Genomic DNA, 18,801 nt, shown 5'->3' on the forward strand with positions numbered 1-18,801 from the left:
AGGTAAGGCTGGGCCACTCAGGGGCTGAAGCTGACACATACCCAAGCCATTGCAGTAAGGGACAGTGGAGCTGCTGTAACAAAGAAACCAAGCAAGGTCAGCAGAAGACAAGGCTACATCTCCGAGGGGGAGAGAGAGATCGTGGACGAGTTGGAGTTTGAGCAGGACTTGAAGGATAGGCAATTATTTTGGATTAACTACTTTAGGCCTAAATCAGTTCTACTCCAGGAGGGGGTCAGAAACCCTGGAGACTCTGGAGGTCAGTTATGATCCTAAAGCTTATACAGGGGCAGTATTCCCACAGCTAAGCAAAGATCACAGACTGGCAGCCCCTCAGAGGGGCTCTTGTTTGACAAGCACAGTGCGGCTGGTATGTGTAGGTATATATGTAGGGACGCACTCCTCCCTCTTATCCATCGTGTCGCTGTTCACAGTTCCAGTTCCCCACGTTCAACAGTGGTCTGAAAGGAGATGATCCTCCTTCTGACATCATCAGAAGGTCAATAGTAGCCTAATGCTGTGTCACCACAAACTACATCCTTCACCTCCCTTGATCTCATCACATAGGCGTTTGATCATCTCACGTCATCACAAGAAGGGTAAGTAAAGATATTTTGAGAGAGAGACCACATTCACATAACTTTTATAGCAGTGTGTTGTTGTAATTGTTCTATTTTATCATTAGTTACTGTTGTGAATCTCTTACTGTGCCTAATCTATAAATTAAACTTTATCATAAGTATGTATGTGTAGGAGAAAACATAGTATATATCGGGCTCGGTGCTATCCATGATTGCAGGCATCCACTTGGGGTCTTGGAAGGTATCCCCCATGGATAAGGGGGATTATCATTGAAAAGTAGGTTCAATTTAATACATGGACTCTTGGGTCCCAACATCAATCCATTTTACTTACCTGCCTGGTCCTTGAAGTCGTCTGAGTCTCCTTCTTCTAGGCTGGTGTGGCCACGTGTCACAGCTAAAAGATGCAGGGCCTCTACTCCTCTACCAACGTGTCAGTATGACAAAATCATGGAAAACCTGAGAGCTGGGTCTCTGTTGGGCAATACCTATGAAATATCCCTCTGGAAATGGTTGGCTGATTCTTCCCAAGTTGGTTATCACAACCTCCCTCCAGAATGAATTCCCACCCCCGGGCAGCGGCACCTACCTGTGCTTAGCCCTGCCTATAGGGCATTTGAGTTCAGTAATTTTTATAATGGATTATATTACATTAAACTCGGCAGATCTGTCATTCTTTTAAATATGCTGGGAACAGGAGAAGCATAGGATGCCAAATAATTGAAAATGTAATCTTTAAAAATCATTAGATAATGATCTGTAGGCCAGGGAAGTCATTTCCCTTTGGGGTTTTTTAGGTTTGTTTTGAAATCTTTTATAGTTTTGATTGTTCTTCTAAAGTAGTATGGTAGTTTCATTAATGTTCAGAAAGTAAACAGTGTATGTTTACAACATGCTGTTATGGTTATAGGCACTGGAGTGCAATAAAATGGATGCTTACATAGGTACCCTTGTGGAGCTGTGACCACAAGAAGTATTCTCTGCCTCTTCATAAGTATGGCCACACACGGTCCGGACAAAGATACCAACAGAAAGCTTTTGCGAGCCTCTCCTCACCTTTTGTCTCAAGAGGGACAGAGTTGGGAAATCACTCTTTTTACTTCCCCTGTGGAATTCAGCCCTCACCACTTGAAGCTATGCGACACACGGAACTGGTTTTTCTTTCCTCTTGCACGAGGTATCTTCCTAGTGAGGACACTGATTCTGAGAGATCACAGGATTCCGCAGAGCAGTGCCACCGAAATGCCCTGACTGCTTCTTACCTTGCCCGCTGGGCATTCCTCCCTCCGAGGGGGCACCCAGCCCCAGGTGGTGAGACCTGGGCTGAGCAGCTGAGCGGGGCTGCTCACAGGCTAGTGAGACCCCCCTCTCCCTTTGTGGATATCTTGTGTGAGCCTCCCTCTCCCAGGGTGGGAAAATGTACGTGCAAACTTCGCTGAAAGAGGCCATAAGCTTGTTTTTTTTTTTTTTTTAAGATTTTATATTTATTTGACAGAGAGAGAGACAGCGAGAGAGGGAACACAAGCAGGGGGAGTGGGAGAGGGAGAAGCAGGCTTCCTGTTGAGCAGGGAGCCCGATGCGGGGCTCGATCCCAGGACCCCAGAATCATGACCTGAGCCGAAGAGAGACACTCAAGGACTGAGCCACCCAGGTGCCCCGAGGCCATATGTTTGAACGTTTATAAGTGAATGGACAACCATGAGCTGGGAAGGGTGGGGCAGGAAACTTTGCTTTTCCTTATAAACCCTGCACTATTTGATTTGTGAACTATTATTACTTTAATTTCTTTTTTAAATTTAATTTAATTTTATTATGTTATGTTAGTCACCGTACAGTATGACTTTAATTTCTAAAAAATGTTTAAGTCCACCCTTGAATACTGGAGCTGTAGCAAACATACCTTTGTTCCCCTTTGGGGGCAAAGCTTCCCTAAAGAGCTTTCCACACTTCCCAACCCCCTTCTCACCTTTCATTCAATGTATTTTAAAAAGTTATAATGTATAACTGATTTTTATCCAGTACATAATACAGTTTTTTAAATATCCAGCTAGTACTAAAAGGCTTTAGTGAAAACTAACACTCCAATGCCCAGTCCACAATCCTACCCCCCACCCCACTCGCAGTGGAAACCAAGTTCAACTTTTATGTTGTTTCTACTAGCAATTATTTATGTATTGTAAAATTATACGATTACACCACTGTTTATTGATCTATTTTAAGCATTTCCTATATACTTCCTGTTACAGGAGTTAAAGCAAGTCATGAGAGATGTACACACACACACACACACATATCCATCCCTTTCCTTCTTCATCCTCTCAGTATAGCTTTATTATAATTTTTGGCTGTCAGCAGTCATTTACATTACTATAACCAGGAAATATTCACTGTTCAACCCAAGTTGCACATAATGAATATTTCCTTTTCATACATTTTCTTTTTTTCCTGGAGTCAAAACTGCCATTTCTTAGCTTCCCGTATGTCTACCATTTATTTTGTTCTAAATGCTTTCCAAAGATCTGCTGAATCTCTTTGAATAATTCTTCCCAAACATTTGAACACATCCATTCCATTTTTCCACCTAGAGACCTCCCTCCCAAAGCCCTCTGTCTTCTGTTCTGGTTGGGAGAGGTTGGCTGTCCCCTAGAACGGCTCGGGGCATGACAACCTCTTCACTCTTCTCTTCTGTTGGATCCCCTTGAATTTATCATGGTCATCCCACCATGATAAACAGATCCCAAAATGTATTAAAAGACTATATTTGGAGATAGGGCTTTTAGGAGGTAATTAAGGTTAAATGAGGTGGTAAGGGTGGGGTCCTAATTGGATAAGCTTGGTACCTCATAAGAAGAGGAAGAGAAAGAAATCCTTCTCTCCACCATGTGAGGACACAACTAGCAGGAAGAGGGCTCTCACCAGATTTCCCAGCTTCCAAAACTGTGAGAAATAAATAAATGTTTAAGCCACTCAGTCTATGGCATTTGGTTATAGTGTCTGAGAAGACTAAGGCAGTACCTTTTCACTGGGTGAATCTGAAAAGATCAGTATTTGTCAGTCTTTTCCTAGGGTTAATTTAGGTTCTCCAGAGAAGAATCCTCCAATCTGCTTTCCAGTCTATTGACAGAATTCTGGGAATGTAGTAGGGGAAGGGAGTCCAAGGACTATAATTCAGCATGAAAATTTTCATTCTGTCCTCATGCTTACAACTCCATGCCTTGTCCTGTCCTTTCACTGAAGTGGGTGTCCTAAAGGCAAGAGTCTCTCTCTAATCTGGTTTCTCCAGAGAATACAAATCCTTGAGCAGGGTGGGGGCATGTGGGAATATAGTCCTCTGGCTGGGTCATGTAAGGAAGGGGATCAGGGAGCTCAATCATTGTATAAAAACTTTCAACCAACATCTCTGTTTTCATCCAGGCACTCACGTCCACCTTCTGAAGTACCTGCTGGATCCAAATGCAGAACATCTAAAGAGCTCTACAGGACAAACTGACTTGTTTCTCATCAAAATTCCTCAACCCTCCCACTGCTCCCAGGTACCTAGGTGTATATCCACATGCCCTTTAAGTCAAGTCAGCTTTACTTCGTTTGCTTTCCATCTTCCAAAAATGTGTTGACATTGCCTTATTTGCTGTTGCCTCCTTTCCCATTAATTTTGACCTCATGGGTTATTATCTCTTGTTGTTCCTCTTTTCTTATTTGGTGGAAATGTATTAAGATATAGTCCCCCCTTATATCCTCAAGCCCTCTGGCAAACTCCACCTTAGTTTCCATCTCCCCAGAAACTGTCCTTTTTTTTTTTTCAAAGATTTTATTTATTTATTTGACAGAGAGAGACACAGTGAGAGAGGGAACACAAGCAGGGGGGAGTGGGGGAGGGAGAAGCAGGCTTCCCGTGGAGCAGGGAGCGCGATGCAGGGCTCGATCCCAGGACCATGACCCAAGCCGAAGGCAGACGCTCAACGACTTAGCCACCCAGGCGCCCCTCCCCAGAAATTGTCCTTACCAAGGTCAGCAAATATCTCTATGATTGCCAGTGTGGTGGAGGCTCTTCTCAACGTATCTTACCGAGCTACCCAGTAGGAGATGACACTGTTGATCCCTGTCTCCTTCACGCGGCACTCCTCTTCAGACATCTGCTGGTTTTCTCCCACATTACTGCTTCTAATCACCTGCCTCCTTTATTGGTTTCTCCATCCTCCATCTCTACTTGAGGACAAAATGTTGGAGTTTCCCAGGTGTTAATATCAGAACTTTTCTTTCCTAGTCGTGACTTTCCCTTGGGTAATTTCATCAAATTCTCATTGGTTTAACTATTTTCCACTCCCAGATTAATATTTCCAGACTTCACCTCTCCTCTGATCTACAGACTCATCTATCCATCTGCCTATTTTATATCTCTCACACACGCACAAATCTTACCCCTCATCTCTGCAGGCCGACATCCCTAGTCAACAACCATTGTCTCTTGTCTCTAAAAAAAAAGATAGCAACCAAGTCAAATAAAGTTCTGGCATCAAATTCATGACAATTACTAGGGGTCTCCTGCATGGCGACCAACAGCAGCAGGGACATATCTTTTGATGATTGGGGGAGGGGCCCTCACTCTTGCCTTCATATGCTCCAAGTCATTATCCTCCAAAAAGAAAAATTTTTCCCATTAATTCAAATTTCTTCTATTTTATAAAGAGGAAAAAAAAATGCTGAGATGATCATTTAAAACAATTCACTGTGGCAGAAACCACCAAAACAATGCAGAAATCAGAAGAAACAGCAATAAAATTTTCCATTTGGGGAAGGGAGAAAAGCACAAGTAGGAAAGCATTCCTTTGCTTTTTTTCTCTCTGCCACCCAAGTTCTATTTGTACTTGACAAGGCCAAACTAAACTTTTTGCCTTGTTAGGAACTGCAAGGATTTTCCATTCTTTTTTTTTCCCCCTCCCTAGACCACAGCAGTCCTCTTCCAGTATAGTTGGTTGACTTCAACTTCTCACCATAATTCCATTGGATTTCTCTCCCCATTTTCTCTAGAGAATGTGATTTGAGTACATATTTCAGTGCAAAAGAAAAAGGAAATTTTAGCTGATTTTTTTTTAAATCACTGATTACTACTCAGTGAAATCAGGATGGTGCCAGTTAAAAAATAATTCTTTCTTTTAGAATTATTTTCATTTTGTAGGAACTGTGCATTCAGTTGTTGGTGCTGTGAAATACTTCATGGGAGCAGTCCTAAGACTAACGAACTGCCTTATTAAATGGTGGCCTCAATTTGCTTTGCTTTATTGACTCTTTCATTCATTTCCTTAATATTTCTGCTCATGCAAAGGAAAAACAGGGCAGTGGTTAAGAGTGTAGTGGTTCTGAAGCCAGCTGCTTAGGTTTAAATCCCAGCCTGGCTACTTGGCTATGTGACCATGGGCACATCACTTAACCTTTATCCCTCAGGTTCCTCATGCTATTGATATACAAGATTGTAATATGCCCAGTACATCCTAATGCAATGTAAGTGCTAGTTACTAAAGGCTAGATATACATTTGTTGCTAGGGATCAAATGACAGGCAAGACCAACATCTTGCTCTATGGAGCTTTCTAGCTGTAGGACTTAAGCAAATGACTTCACATAAGCCTCAGTTTAATTATTTGTAATCAAGTGTCTCCTTCACAGGATTGTTGTGGGAATCACAAGAGATATGTTAAGGAAAATGCTTAATAGGATGTGGTGAATATTAAACACTCAATGTGCGCTAATATCGGCCAGCAAGAAAGGCAGGTAATTAAACAGCCGAAGGGATGTAATAACTCATGGTAGAGAAGCTTAGGGTGCTTGTATAGATATCTAAATTGAGTCCTGATAAATAAGAATGAGTTAGCCAGAAAAAGAAGTGGAAGACACTTTCCAGAGAGGCGAAGCTACTGGTTTAAGCAAACCAGAAGTTTCAGATAGTGAAGAATGAGAGCCAGGAGTGACAAGCTTTAAAATTGGAGTGGTAGTCAGAAATCAAGTCCTAGTAGACCTTTTCAGCATTCTCAGAGTTGTACTTTATCCAGAGAAATGGGTGAAATGAGCAGCCATGTAATGGGCTCAGGTAGGGGAGTGATAAAACCAGAACAGCTTTTTAGAAAGAGCCTGATGGCCGCAAGAACATGGCATGGAATGGAGGGGCGACCATTGGAGGCAGGAAATCATTTGGAAACTGCTGCGGGTCGTAGGTTCTAAGTGAGGGATGGAAGGTGGTGGCCTGGGGCAGGGGAGTGACAATGGGATGGAGAGACTTGGTATGCTTCCTTCCTTAGTCCTGCCGCTTTGGTGAGCACTTCATGGTCTCAGTTTGAAGTCCTCTTTTTTTTTTTCCCCCTATATAGAGTCTCCTGTGACCATTTCTTTGGCTCACCTCCTCTCACCTACCGCAGTGAGGGGTATTTTTTGTTCTGCAACTTCCCAAAACATCCCAACAGGGCAGCAGGCTCATGAGAGTTCACCAGCATTTGCTGGTTTGAGTGCTGATTGCCTCCCACAAAGAGAACAATTCTTAATCAAATACTGCTTGAGGCTCATACCATTTGTTTTGCATGCTGCCATCTGGAGCTGCCCCCAGATATGTCATGTGACCGGAGTGCTGCAGAGATGATTAGGACTGCAGTTTTCCATCTAGAAAGTTAATGTTCACCTCACTGGGAGGGGAAGTGCAAGTACTTCTTCGTGAAATAAAATAATGAGTTACCAACTTCTTCACCACCTGACCATACTTTATCCAACTACTTAAAAATAGTTCCTTGGAAACGACTTGGGTGTTGGGCAATGGGGAGGGTGTATCTAGCTTTTTCCTGGGAACCCAACCCACCCTAGTCGTTTAATTCACCATGAGAGTTCAATGTGACTCGGCATAATCGATACAGAAGTTGTGGGTTGTGATAAGATAAGTAAGCAATAAATATCTTATTCAAATAAGAAGAAGACATGCCATTTTAGAGGTTATTGGCCTCCGTGTTTCTCTCCTAAACCATATGGGAGAGAGTTGTATGGGGCTTGTTTCCGGCGCCATCTTTGTTCAATAGAAGCCGGGGTCAGAATAGCCTCAAGCAAAATTGTAGGTAAAGGAAGGGGATTTATTTATTTATTTATTTATTTATTTATTTATTTATTTATTTATTTTTTATTTATTTGAGAGAGACAGAATGAGAGAGAGCAAGCACATGAGAGGGGGGAGGGTCAGAGGGAGAAGCAGACTCCCTGCCGAGCAGGGAGCCCGATGCGGGACTCGATCCAGGGACTCCAGGATCATGACCTGAGCCGAAGGCAGTCGCTTAACCAACTGAGCCACCCAGGCGCCCAGGAAGGGGATTTAGACAGCATTTCCCACTTTTTATGACTCTGCATTGCCAGCCTCCAATGCCTTTGCCTGATCCTTTCTTGAAAGCAGGAAAATGAATGAAATAATTCCCAATAGGTCTTTAGTATGTTCGTCTCAGTATCAGATGGACGCGGTCCCGGGGAAGCAAAGGTGATCTCAGACTGAGAAGGCCTGAGGAATTTGCTGAAAAACATGAATTTTGGGGTCATGAAGCTAACAGGAGGAAGTCCAAGTCAGAAGCCGTCCACTTGAGATCAATGTCCAACCTGAGAGCAATGAACATCAAGTCTTTCTTCCCTCCTCTCTGGCAATCCCCTATGCAGCTTTGACATTTACCTTCACAAGCCTTCCAACACCCTAACTTCAGGTCTTTAACTGCAGTTATGATAGCAAGCGTCACTCTACACAAAAAGTCCCCTTGGCCAGCAGTGGGTTAAATCGTGTCTCTTGCAACTGTGTCCACTCTGAAATGATAAATTTATAATCTCTTTCTCTCTCTCTCTCTGAAAGCACTGGCCTCAAACCTGCATTCAAGTTCATGGAGACTTTAGCATTTATCCCTTTTCCTAGTCTCAGTCCTGAAGTCCATTCCTTCATTCACTGAACTAAATGTATTAGGTTTTTGCTTTGTTAGATATTGTTTTAGACCAATTGTTCTCATCCTTGCCTGTACACTGAATCATTCAGAGACCTTTAAAAAATACTGTGCCTGGGAGCCAACCAGAGATTCCAATTTAAGTGGTTCCTGGTGCAGTTTAGGCATCAGGGATTTTTTTTTTTTTTAAGATTTTATTTATTTGACAGAAAGAGACACAGTGAGAGAGGGAACACAAGTAGGGGGAGTGGGAGAGGGAGAAGCAGGCTTCCTGCTGAGCAGGGAGCCCAATGCGGGACTCGATCCCAGAACCCCGGGATCATGACCTGGGCCGGAGGCAGACGCTTAACGACTGAGCCACCCAGGCGCCCCTAGGCATCAGAGATTTCTAACACTCTTCCGGAGATTCTAATCCACAGATAAGGTTAGAGACCACTGCTCCAGGCACCAGAGACCAAGAAAATAAGGCAAAGCAGCTATTCTAAGAAGTTCAAATTCTATCCCTCCTCTTAACTACCCGCCGCCTTAATACTCTCACCAGTTTACCCTTCTATTAAGCTTGCTCGTCCAGGTCCTGGTCCTAGATAAAACCACCTAACTACCTCTCCTCAAGCACCCAGGTGTCCTGGCACAGCTGTGTGAAAGATATAATTCTGCTGATTAGCTTCATTATATATTTATGAGCTCCATCCTCAGCTTGGCTCTCAACATTGGCAAATTTTTACTCATCTTTTGCCAGCTTCCTTTCTCATTTCTGAAAGCAGCTATCTCAAATCTTTCTCCCTCTCTGAAAACGCTATATCAAGATCCTGCCTCTCTCACTCTCAGCCGTTAACTCAACCTCTTATTTAACAAAGAAAATAGTACAGTAGTACACTCCAGGTGAGAAGCTCTGCTTTGCTCTGGCAAAGGGCACCAGTGACCTCACTGACAAATGCAATATTTGCTTCCTGGTCCTCATCCGTTCTATAGCAGAGATTATTGATCATGACGATTCTTTATTTAAAATGACCACAGTCTGGTCGAGATAATGTGGAATTGGAGGCCAGGACGTAGGTGGAGATGCGAAGAGCAGGCTACTTTCCTTTCACCGGCTCCTTGATGAGAGCCCAGTTGTTTCAGAGAACTCTGCTATCAACAGACAATGCCTGGGAATCCACGGTCAGATTACGTGGCCAAGAAAAGGTCATTTGCTACGGGCAAAAGGCCCTGGAGTCTTAACTGACCGAACAGCTGGCAAATCGTGACACTCAAGAATCATTTTGTGTATCACTGTGCCCTTAGAATATTTCCATGAATTAATTCTCATTAATTAAGATTCTGAGTATGGATTATCTGCAGACTTCTGAGGAAAAGCCATTTAGGGAATCTTCGACTTACAAACCTTAGGATGATTTTTGTTGTATGTGTGGTTTAACTGGGATTGTCCGGGGCATACCTGCATAACTGCTCACCTTATCTTCATGGTGGCTTCTTTTTTTCCTAGTCGGCCCTTATTATAAAGATAAGGTTAAACCTGACCAAAGAGCTTTTTCCCACCATAGTAACAGGGGATATAATGTTAACAACTTGGGCTACATTTAAACTGTATAGTAGTTGGTGTAGGGGAGGGGTTTGGGAGGGTGACTGGTTAAGCTAAACTCTGAGGTCATTGATTTCTTTTTTAAGATTTTATTTATTTGTCAGAGAGAGAGAGAGCACACAAGCAGGGGGAGCAGCAGGCAGAGGGAGAAGAGGCTCCTCCCCGCCAAGTAGGGAGCCCAATGCGGGACTCGATCCCAGGACCCTGGGATCATGACCTGAGCCGAAGGCAGATGCTTAACCGACTGAGCCCCAGGCGTCCTGTCATTGGTCTTTTTTAATTTGCCCCCATATGCCTATTCCCAACTGGGCTCTCCCAGTTGAGGATCTGGATGGAGTTCACCACCTTTAGAAATACCTTATCATAAACGGGCCTGTCATGGACTCCCAGAACTCTGTAGGGAGCTGTGACGGTTATTCTCCATTTGCCCTTCCAGATCCATTGTCACCCTTCTCCGCCGTGTTCCATAACCCTGGACCCTGAACTTTACTGACTGTACCATGTGGCCTTCCTCCCTCCAGGTCAGTCTCCGGCAGGAAATCCGAGGGCAGGGGGAGGGAGAGGTCAGGATCACTGTTCATCTCTCTCTCTGCAGTCTCAATGGCTACATTCCTCCCCTAAGGCCACAGCTTCTGTCTAGCAACCCCTTTTCCTGGTGCTAGCTCTTATGGCACTGGAGACATCTTTCCCTCCCTTCCTCTTCAGGCCCAGAGGTGATACTGACTTCCAGCGTCCCTGGGGGCCTCATCATTTCTTGTTTCCTCTTTGTACTGGCCGCTCTGGCTACATCCTTTATACATAGTCCCTTCATTAAACTCTTTTTAGTTAATCTCTTTGGGTATGCCAACTTTGTCCTGCCAAGACCCTGACTATATTGAGTACATGGATAGCCATACGCCTATGGTGCAGCATTTTGGTGAATATAATTACTACTATTATTCTATGTTTTCCACTTAGCTTATATACAACTTAAATTAACTGGCATGTGGCAAAGGGTGTTATCCTAGAGATGAAGGGGCAGGGGGAAGCCAGAAGCCAGAAGTGGTTGTCACTGGTAGACACAGTTAAAGTGGGGTCTAAGCAGGTTGTCATGCAGTCCATGAGTTGGGACAAAAACCTTTGAAAACAAATGTGAAATAAATACATGAAGTTTTAAGTTACTTCTGGGTGAAATATCCCATTCTGATAAATGTAATTCTAATGTGTTCATCTTATTTTCCCAACTGTATTGAGAACACTTTGAAGATTTTTTTTTTTAAGATTTTATTTATTTTTGACAGAGAGAGAGAGTGTACAAGCAGGGGAAGAAGCAGGCAGAGGGAGAGGGAGAAGCAGGCTCCCTGCCCCCAGCAGGGAGCCCGATGCGGGGCCCGATCCCAGGACCCTGGGATCATGACCTGAGCTGAAGGCAGATGCTTAACCGTCTGAGCCGCCCAGGCACCCCTGAAGATTTATTTAGAGAGACAGCAGACACTCATGGGGTGGGGAGGGGGCAGAGGGAGAGAGAGAATCTCCAGCAGACCAGCAGACTGAGCAAGGGCCCAACGAGGAGCTGATCTCACGACCCTGAGATCATGACCTGAGCTGAAATCAAGAGTCTGACCCTTAACCTACTGAGTCATCTGGATGTCCTGTATTGAGGACACTTTGAAACCAGGGATATATGCTACACCTTTGGTCTCCCTTATAAAACTCAGCATGTAGTAGGTACTTGATAAATGTTTATGGGATAGAGGGACTCAAAATAGATGAGAAGTACAATTAATCAAATGTATTTATTGAGTAGCAGCAGGTTGCTAAATGGAGAAACCTAGAATACATATAATAAATAAGATAATTTTTTCCTTCAGATTTAATAAATATAATGAATGAAACCAGACCAAGGAATAGATGGTTAAAAGAAGGACAAGATTAATTTGTGAGAACTAGCTAAGGAAGGGCAAGGGCAGGAGAAAATGAAGAATGCCAGGTTAGGGGTGGGGGTGGGTGATACAATGTTAAGAAGTTAAATAGAAAACAACGGATTTTAAAAAGACACCCCCAAAAATAGGAAATGTTTTTAAAAATTATTACAGACAATCACTTTCTTCTGAATCTTAAAGCATTCATATTACATATTGAATGCAGACTAAGGAGCCATCAGAATTTAAGAGGATGTTGTAAAGATATAACGAATGAGTTAATGATATATGAAAGTATTCTGGCTTCCTTTCAGTGACAACATTAGTATAAAAGCAGGTGTTACTTCATGTCAAAATTATAAATTGTACATATGATATAATCTTTAGTGGCCACTGCCTGAAAACATACCAAAGATTAGAAGAGTTGAAAAAACTGAGAAGTCAAAGATTTTCATCTATTATTATTCACCTTCCACGTCTCTTTATTCCTGACTATATTTAGTTACTAGGAAGTTGTCTATGATATATACATGATTGGTATAGGATTTATTACATAATTAAGGTCGTTGGCCGGATACTTTCACATAGAAAGCACAACACTACGCAGTTATTACCTCCCTTCATTGTAGAAAGGGCTTGGATAAACAGGTGGACTTTGTACTTTCACGTTAGACGGTTTGGTTTGAACTAACAGCTGGAACATCAGACCAGCATAAAGTTAGTGTGTCCTCCAGCAACATCATCCTCCTTCACGTTTTAAATTAGAAAAAAAAATCCCTTTTAATTTGCAATTCAAGTCCCATTCCTTTTAAGAAGGGCAAGTTGGGGTAAGGTGATATAATCATATGTAGTGCCCTAATGAACTGTGGAGGAGGATATATGTGCACATTCTAATTGGAATAGAACTAGGAGCAACAATTGGAGAAGCAGCCAATAGAGAGAGTACTTATGGCCTGGGAGGTGAGCAGGCTGTCCAGATGTGTCCTACAAGGGGTCACTTTCTTGGTGTGGGCACCAGCCTGTGAAGTCTGGTCTTTCGTTTGGTTGGCTTAAAATTCAACTTTGCTAGAACTCAAGGTGACTGGTTTACTAGAGACTGACTCATAAGAATTAGAGTCACAGAACACTCTAAACATTAGAATTTATCTATTAAGCTTGTTAGTAAATTCTCTTCCTGCCAACTAGTCTGGATCTGTGACTCACACAGAGAAGGAGGCTGGCAGAATGATGGAGGATGACCCCCCCTATTGAAAAGGAGCCTCAGTGTCCCTGGGGAAGCTGGTTAAAGTTGAAGTCACCTCCATCCTCCCTTCCCCCCTCCTTCTTCCCTGACTCCAGACTGCCTTGTGATTCTGATAGCCCCTTCCAAGATGGCATGATCCCAGATTGAGAATCATGGCTAGTATTTCTTTAGGAAGAGTGCAGTTTGCTAAACAATATAGGAAAAAAAAGGTAGAGAATCATTGCCTTGGGCTGGAATTGTCCAATTTTTTCTTCAACATTAGAATCATCTCAGGCAGGGCGCCTGGGTGGTTCAGTCGGTTAAGCGTCTGCCTTCCACTCAGGTCATGATCCCAGAGCCCTGGGACCGAGTCCCGCATCATTGGGCTCCCTGCTCGGCGGGGAGCCTTCTCCCTCTGCCTCTGCCTCTCCTCCCCCACCCCCACTTGTGCTCTTTCCCTCTCTCTCTCTCTCTCCTCCACTCTCTCTCTCTCAAATAAATAAATAAAATCTTTAAAAAAAAAAAAAAAAGAATCATTTTAGGCACTGACTTAAAATGGTGTCTGTAATCCCTCCTGAAGATGCGTTAAGTCATGGTTGGGCTTCACATGATGATGATTCTTAGGAAACTGGCAAGTTTGGGCAATGCTGCTCCAGGCTAATCTATCTGGGAATTAATCATGGTCATTAATTTTTTTCCTACTGCTGCTGCATTTTCGAAGGCACTTATTCCCACTACCCTCCAAGAGACTCTCAGAACGATCTCTGCCATTTCTCATGTGGTCCCAACACTTACCCCTTTATGGTAGAAGTGTCATACAGTAAAAACAAAGCAATCTCCACATTAGCCAGTCAAGCATATGCACAGACCCCAAGGTTAGACCAGCCCTTACTTCTGGTTCAAGTACTATATTTCAACCAGATTCTCCGGAGTAGTACTGGGAAAGGATGCGGTACTGTTTTCTTCAGCCCAATCAATGTATTCCCTTTCCACTCCTGCTCCACCACAGCAGTGCCCTATGCTAATTGACTCCAAGGCATCCTATCTTGATCAGTAAAGCGTGGCCCCCCAACCTCCACCCCCACTGGATCTCTCTCTCTTCCCCAAAAGAGCTGCTCAGAACTTTTAAACCCATTTTCTCCTGTCTATTCCCAAAACATTGTCATGATTTGTCATTCATTGTCAAGTATATCTAAGTGCAGGTGGTTAGGGGCCAGTTAGTGGATTTTGGATCCTAAGGGAGGTAAAGGAGGGGAGCAGGGATCCTCATAGTAGTTTGTCCTCTGAATGGGACAGCCAATATGAAATGAAAACATTTGCATGGAGATTAATCTCGTCTTGATATATCTCCTGAACTCTATTATGCTAAATAGGTATGTCTCCTCTTCAGCTTTTAGTTATATTACACAAGACTACCTTTTACTGCCCTGGCTTTGGGAAAAGGTGAAGCTGTCAGCTCCAGAAAGGGTGGGGGGTGAGTTTAGGGAGAAAACCTCTCCCACCCCACTTACCTGCCTATTCCATCTGCGTGAATATTTCCATATGCTTATTTCTAAAATACTCTGTGATTTATTTCCCCTGATCTCCCCGACTCTACCCATGGCTCCCTAAACCCTTCTCCAATAACCTTTGAAATTCCTACTTTATGATCACAAATTCTCTTATCAGCTCAATTGTGTCTCTAAATATTCCTTGTATTTTTTGGCCTTAACTGCAATCTGGGGACATGCTTTCCCTGCAGCCTGTCAAAGATATCCAATGATCTCCTCACACTCTATGTACCTTGGAGTTGAAAAGTAGGTTCTGTGTCTCTTTGATTTCTAAAGATACTTCTGGACTGAGATTATGCCAGGCTTTCATAAAATGCCCTGCTCCTCTGAGGCATTCACATCTTCTACACTATCTTCTTCCTTTCCTCATTCCAACTCATTATTAATTGTTTGGCACCTGATTTACAGTCATCTTTTCTACCCCTTGTCTGGCCCTCATTCTGTGTAACTTCAGCATGCATGAGAATTGCTCTTCTAGCTCCCTGAACTCTTTCTCTTTTCCTTTCCTTCACCCCATCCATCCACTCAACAGCCACATTTCAGGCCCTGCCATTGCCCAAACTGCTCAGATAAGTAGTTCATAAATCTCACCACCCAATCCCCTGTGCTTCCAAACTCTTCTATCTCTTACCCCTGCTTCACATCTCTGCAATGTCTCCAGGATCTCTAGGTTACTGATCCTTTTACTTTTCCCTTATCCATCAGCCCCCTCCTCTTTTTGCTCCTCTCCCTGACCATCTTTTATTCCCTAACCCATTGCTTCATTGCCACTATCCTAGACTCCCTTCCTCCCTGTCTATCCCATCTACCAGCCCCATTCTCTGTGCCCATGCCCAGGTGTCTGAGCGCTGTTAGAGAAGGACACTCTTTACCTCTATGGGCCTGACTTCAGTCTTCAGTACCATCTGCCAAATTTATGTTTTTCTAGTCAGTTAATGTTCTTACTCTCCAGTGTGCCTACTTCAAACTGTTTTCATTCTTTCTAAAACCACCCACCGCACACACTTCCTTATTCTCAGTTGACGATGTCACCTTGTGGTGGGCAGAATGGGCCCCCAAAGATGTCCACACCCTAATTCTTGGAACCTGTGAATATGTTACATCACATGGCAGAAGGGACTTTGTAGGTGTAATTAAGATTATGGGCTTTACTATAGAAAGAGTATCTTGAATTATCCATGTGGGCCTAATTTAGTTACACAAGTCCTTTAAAAACAGGGAACTTTCTCCAGCTGAGGTGAAGAGATGTGGCAGAAGGAGAAGTCAGGAAGATTCCAAGCGTGAGAAGGGGTCAGGGCTCTGTTGCTGGCTCTGGGACAAATGCCTCTGGCTGCCAAGGGTGGCTCCCAGCTGACAGCCAGCAGGGCACCAGAGACCTTGCTCCTGAACTAGAGGGAACTAGAGTCTGCTAACAGCCTGCGTGAGTTGGGAAGCTCGCCAGAGCCTACTGATAAGAGCCCAGCTTGTCAACGCCTTGATTGCAGTCCTCCGTCAAACCGGGAGCTGAGAAACCAGCAGAGTCTGGAGGACTACTGACCTGCAGAATCGTGAGCTAATCCTTTGTGTTGTTTCAAGCTAGCAAGTCTGTGATTTGTTACAGCAGCAACTGAAAACTAATACACACCTCCGCACTCACAGAAAAATGGAAGCATGGAAGGCAAGGATTTCAACTTCCTAGAAGCAGTCTACAAACATGATTCCCATGCTTCTTTTTTTCCCTTTTCCCTCCTGTAGGAGAGGAGCTGTTCCTTCTCGTCTCCTGAAAGCCAGGTCAGCTTCAACTCCAGCTGGCCCCCTGCCAGCTTCAGCTCTCCCTCACTCCCAATCAGATTCCACTGCAGCTCGGCATAACCCACCCCCTACTCCCCACCCTGCTTAAAGCCAACAGAGACCTCCATGTCACCAACACTATGGACTTTTTCAGTCTTTATTTTACGTGCTCTCTCAGGAGCGTTTAATGTAGATGGCCATTCCATCTTTCTCAAATAGCCTTTTCCTCAGTTTCCTCAACACTACATCTCCTTGTTCTCTTCCTAGTTATTTGTTTTCAGGCCCATCTGCAGTGTTCCCCTTTACCCGCCCTCTAATGTTGGGCCTCTCTTGGACCACTTCTCTTCTTACTCCGGACGCTATTTCCAGGCCATCTCATTTTTTCCTGTGGCTTCCTTATTATCCACATGCTGACTATTCTAAAATTTATATCTCCAGTTCCTGCCTCTTTTCTGAGTTCCAGACTAACATAATCAGCTGCCCACTTGACCTCTCCATGTATACAAACCACATCTCAAACTCCTTTTTTTAAAATTCATTCTCTGCCTTCACAAACCTGTTCCTATCTTGGCATCCCTTGTCTTGGTAAAGGGCACCACCATCCACCCAAGTGCTGAAGCAAACAAAAATCTCAGGAAAATGATAATCTCTCTTATCTTTGGTTACCTACTATGAAGAGGAGGGCATTTTGAGTGCCTCAGATCATTGCTGAAAGGATTAAATGACATAATACAGCTAAAGCAATCTGCATTATCCCTGGCATATAAAAAGTACTCAATAAATGGTAGGTGTTTGGCCCTTGGATGGGCCTGGCACAAAGTGAATATCTAATTTCCAAATCCAGAAGGTGAACAGCCTTATTCTCTAGTAGTTTTGGGTGTTATTGTCTTTCCAATGAGACCATAAACCCTCTATGTCATGGACTTATATCACTGTCTTCTTAAGTTTTAATGTTGCTTGCGTTGCTGTTTTTAATTTCAAAAAATAATACAGGTTCTTTGAATAATAGTCCAAAAATACAAGTTTCTCCTTCACACTCTGCCCTTCTATATCTCACTGTTAAGAGGGAATACAGTTTGGTTCTGGATTTTTTCATGGGAGTGGTGTTTGTTTCACAAAAATGGTGTGAGCGTGTGTGTTGTATTTTCCCTCTGCTTCCTTCACTGCTTATATTTGTCACTAACAAGGACAGTTTTCTTTTCTTTCTTCTCTTTTTTTTAAGATTTGTTTATTTCAGAGAGCGAGAGAGCAAGAGAGCATGCGCACAAGCGGGAGGGGCAGAGGGAGAGGGAGAGAGAAGCTTAAGCTGACTCTGTGCTGAGCCCAAAGCCCGACTCCAGGCTCGATCTCACAACCCTGAGATCAGACCTGAGCCGAAACCAAGAGTGGAATGCTTAGCCAATTGTGCCACCCAGGTACCCCAACAAGGACAGTTTTCTAAAGTCAGAGACAATGGGACTGTTTTATTATTTTATTGCCTACATAGTATCCCATAACATGGAGTCACTTCACTATTGGTTTGTTCTTAAAGGCTTGTTCATTTGTTCATTTGTTTATTTCACTCATTGAATATTACATGCCAGGCACTATGCTGGATCCTGGAAAAATTACAAATAATGCTGCAATAAACATTCTTATGCCAAAATTTTTAAAGAAAACTTTCCCATTGCTGAGACCGATGTTTAGAAGATGCACATGGTGATGCTTAGATAAACAGCATGGGCACAAAGTAGGAACTCAATTAACATTGTGGGTTGAGTCAATGATTTAGGTTATATCCAGAGTAGGAATTATTATAAGAGGAGATAACAACTACAAATGTTTCCCTAACTTAATCAGTATGTTTTATCATAACAAAGACATATCTATAAGACGGTATTTACAGTATGCACTGGTTTAGAAAAAATTGACAACACACTGGCCAGCCCTTTCCTTCCCTTAGAGCATTCAGCACTATAATTTTTGGAAGCTGACTAAATCAAGTACTTAGGAAACTTTGATACATTGTAAGAACAAAAAGTTAAAAAAAAAACACATCTCTGTGAGGACAAGTCACCATTTTTCAAAACTTAGAAATTAAGATGAATAATTTGCTTTCTCATATGTTAACAAGGAATAAAATGTAAAAACTTCATGCAACTCAATCACAATTCTATTACATTTACTGGAGGATATTTAAGTGTATAATAAAATGACCTAATTATTTATTTCACAATATTTAAATTGAGCCACAGTAATAATCACAAATCC

General features: G+C 43.0%; 1 protein-coding gene across 1 annotated transcript in view; it reads left to right on the forward strand.

Moving 5' to 3' along the window:
* Positions 1–303: 303 nt before the first annotated feature.
* The window catches only part of SGMS2 (sphingomyelin synthase 2), a 101,683-nt gene continuing 83,185 nt past the window's right edge, over positions 304–18,801 (forward strand). Inside the window, exons 1-2 of the mRNA XM_032400966.1 lie at positions 304–599; positions 3,996–4,114. The gene's annotated coding sequence lies outside the window, so the exon portion shown is untranslated. The remainder of the gene's footprint in view (positions 600–3,995; positions 4,115–18,801) is intronic.

The sequence above is a fragment of the Phoca vitulina genome, unplaced genomic scaffold (genome assembly GCF_004348235.1).
Source record: "Phoca vitulina isolate PV1807 unplaced genomic scaffold, GSC_HSeal_1.0 scaffold3, whole genome shotgun sequence".
Classification (NCBI taxonomy): Eukaryota; Metazoa; Chordata; class Mammalia; order Carnivora; family Phocidae; genus Phoca; species Phoca vitulina.